Source organism: Megascapheus bottae, chromosome 38 (assembly GCF_031878675.1).
Source record: "Megascapheus bottae isolate mThoBot1 chromosome 38, mThoBot2.hap1, whole genome shotgun sequence".
Lineage (NCBI taxonomy): Eukaryota > Metazoa > Chordata > Mammalia > Rodentia > Geomyidae > Megascapheus > Megascapheus bottae.
The window spans coordinates 1536892-1540725 of record NC_143546.1 but is presented as its reverse complement, the minus strand read 5'-3'; positions in this window follow the sequence as shown (position 1 = coordinate 1540725).

Genomic DNA, 3834 nt, shown 5'->3' with positions numbered 1-3834 from the left:
GCCGTTATTGTTGATTTATTTAATTTATATTCGTGCTTTTCACTCATTCTGAAGTTCAGTTAGGTCTGTTGTATCGTACGATCTCTGCAATGGGCAAGGAAATACCCCTTCCGGAAATGTATGGGAAGGAAGGTTAAGGTCTTTCTAGTCTTTATGTCAGCGGCAAGTTTGTACCTGATAGTTGGAGTAGGAGACATTCTGGGGAGGAAGGGGTTGCATTGCCAGATGGGTATTCTGCTCAGGCCACACATGGGGTCCCTTTGGCTCTGGTTACTTTGGAGGCGGGGTTCCTTTTGTTTCAAGGGCTGGTTCTGCCTGGACTCCGTGTCCTTCTGAACATTCCCTTCACACACTGGAACTGTTGAAGCTCTTGAGCTGTGGGTTGTACGACGACCCCTCAGCACGGCTCACACCTCCTCCGTGGCCGAGCCAGCTCTGCATGTTGTTATGTGGACATGAGAGTCATGATAGTTTCCATGGAAAAGCTGTTTCAGTTTCTGGAGGCAGGACTCGTAGTCATTATGTTTATAGCCCCCTTTGTAGTGTATCTTCTACTTCCTGGAGTTTATTTTTACGGGTGCTTTCATGTTCCTTTGAGAGTAGAGGGGGCGCCATGGCCCCCTCAGCACTGTTGATCGGAATTGGTACAAATATGTCAAACTTGGTTTCACGCATGTACACATGATTTTCACACGCTGTCCCTTGGCCTAACCCCACCTCTCCATCTCAGTGCCTTCCATTACCCACCCCATCCCCAGGGCCTGGCCCTACATGTGAGGCCTGGCCTTCCCCACCCCCCATGGAACCCCTCCTGTGGGACGTCCAGAATCAGGGATGCCAGTTACACTGCGTGTTAGAGGGGAAAGAACTGAACAGCTGTTGAATGTGGAAAGACCTTGCCTTTTCCGAGAGCCTTTGAACTTAGTTCAGTCGGCCCTCACGTGTACATTAAATCGGGTGGCCGTGGAGTTAGACCTGGAGTAGGCCTTGAGACAGCAGAGCTTAGCAACTGTGCAGTTTTGGATGTTGGATGTCGAATGGCTCAAATGGGAGAGCCCTGGTCTCTTTAAGTTCAATCCTCAGGACGACCAGAAGAAAAGGAAGGAGGCAACTTTGTGCAAAACAATTCCAAGCTATGTTTTCATAGAAGCAGGTGAAGTCACTTCCCAGCCCTGAAGAACAAGCTACACAGCGCCTCTGAGCAGAGGCGCTACTGATGAGACAGTAGCAGTAGGGGAACTGAGTGTTTATAAGTATTTTTGCAACTTTTCTGTACATTTAAAATGAATTATAAAAGTTTTAAAACATTTTAAGGGAAACTTTGTTTTGTTGTGGTACTGGATATTGAACAAGGACTTTCATGTACTGGCTCATGCCCCTCTCCTGAGCTACACCCACTACCCCCAATTTTAAAATATTTAAAAATTAGAATAAAATACATGTGTATAGTATGAATTTCTTCTTATTGCCGTCTATCCATACCTCCAACTCTCCTACCCATTTATCTCTCTCTATATATACTATGCATAAAGAAATAGCAGTAATTCTCTCCTCCTTTTAATGCATTGTTAAGACAGTGCGATTTGTGATGAGTTTTTTGAACTGCTGGAATGACTTTTAATGTGGGATTTCTATCAACATGTTAAACTTATTGTGTTACTTAAACAAGGAACTTGGAAGGAGACACCAGCCATCAAGAATAAATTTACTAGTTATAAGAACCAGCCTCCTGTTGGATTTTATACAGACATGCAGGGCTCAACAAAGGTGTTTGCAAAATGACAGCAATCCATCAGAACATCTCAGTGCAGTGATAACGTGCGTTGTGTATATTACGATGACCCAGTGCACACAGAGTGCCTCAGTTGTGTGATTGGCAATCTCTCGACACAGCCCTCACCGGGAAGAGGGTACACCATTGCTCTTCACAAAACAGCAGAGCCCAGTTTGTAACCTCTGAGAGGACCCCCTAACAAATGAGTGAGGGAAACAAACAGGAAGACTGGCTCCCCGGAATGAAACACCAGGGGCTGGGGTGTGGAGACCATGCCAGGTGCCAGCAATGTATTCTTGTTTCTTTTCAAGCTAATAAAATTTTCATTCCCATGTTGTGGCATTTATAACTGATCGAAGTAATCATCTCAAGAGGCCTTGCACTAAGTATTTTTCCCCAAGAGAGGGGAGGGTCAGCTTTGTGTTCTCTTTCCTGAATCCGTCTAGGGCTCTGCCCTGGCCTGGCAGAGGTCGAGAACTCTACATGAACGTATGAGCCCCCTGGGCCACGCGATATGGCTGTTGGTCCTAGCTTGGTTTTCAGCCCTGAATTCTCTCCTGCCACCTGTCGTCTTCCTCCCGCTGACCTTCCTTCCTGACCGCACAGGAGCTCCCATCTCCCCAGACACCACGTCTCCGGGATTTGTCAAGGGCCCCTCGGCTGGCCCGGCTTCTGGACAACTGTCCTTCCACTTTCATCCTCACGCACAGGTGTTCAGGCACTGACACTTGGCAGATTCTTGCTGTTATTGCTCTTTAAGGCCCTTTCAGGATAAGGGCTGGGCAAGCTTGCAATTTAAACCTTATGGATTTGACTAGCTGGCTTATGAACTTAAGTCTTTGGGTGATGACTGCTGTCCAAACGCAGCTTCCTGCCCGCAGAAAAAGAAGTTTCCAGAAACATTCAGACATCCATCCACAAAATAGCACACTGTTGACGATCCAGGGGAGAGACCAAGAAACGTGTGGATTATACTTCCTTCTGCATGGATTTTCTTCACACAGTTCAGAGATGGCACAGCATTGATTGAAGTATTGGGAGAAAGGCAGAAAACCAGCCCTGCTTTCAGGGGTCTCCAACCTTGGGCAGGAGGAAGATGCACTGTGCAGAAGACACACTACCTTGACCACTCATCTGTGGACACCGGCCTGGAGTCTACATGCATCAGCTACCCGCTGCTACCACGTCCGGCCTCAGGCCCAAAGCAACAGCGACAGCACTTGTGGGCTCTAAGCTTATTATCTCGTGTGTGTTGCAGTGAGAAAGAGAACTGACACAACCATTGACACCCACCAACGGGAAGACGGTTTTCCTGCTTTGGGATTTGGGGCATAAACAAAAGGTGTATTTCCTGGAGCTGATACAGCAGCTGACCCGGAAAGTTTATTAGACGTGAATGATGCCAACCCAGGGACAAGGAATTCCGGTGCAGTGATTCAGGTGTGAGCAGTCCGGTGGATGAGAGAGGTCTTGAATGAGTTATCGTGAGTTATTGTGCTGCTGTAGGCCAGGAATGATCTTGGATCTTGGCCTGACTGGGTGTGGGGTCCATTTAGGAGCACTGGGGAGAGAGAATATTAGAGATTTTGGCGGTAAAGCTGATAAAACTTGGCAATTGATTCAATGTTGCTCAGAGCAACTCCTCTAATGAGTGTCTAGAAAATGAGGCCAAGAAAGGCGTGTCTGCAGAGAAGAGCCAGAGAAGGAGCCGAGGAGGGCCGAGTCCCCGATCTGACAGGACCAGTCCCTCAGAGGCGTGGGGCACAGCAAGACGTTGACTCGAGGGTGTCACACCACAGGGCGGCTTGAATGGCAATGACAAGAAAACAGACAAATAGTTGGGCACAGGAGGACGTGAGACCCTTTATTTTCTGCAAGTACAGACCTGAGCATGCCTGATGGGAAGGCAGGTTACACAGGAGGAGAGGGAAGAGTCCGATTGGTGAGTACTCTTGAGAGGTGCAGGAAAACGTGAGAGAACAAGAACCATGCTGTAAATCAGAAGGATCTGGAAATGATGGGCCTGGAAAGTCGACTTGGCTCGCGTCCCGGCTGTGGTG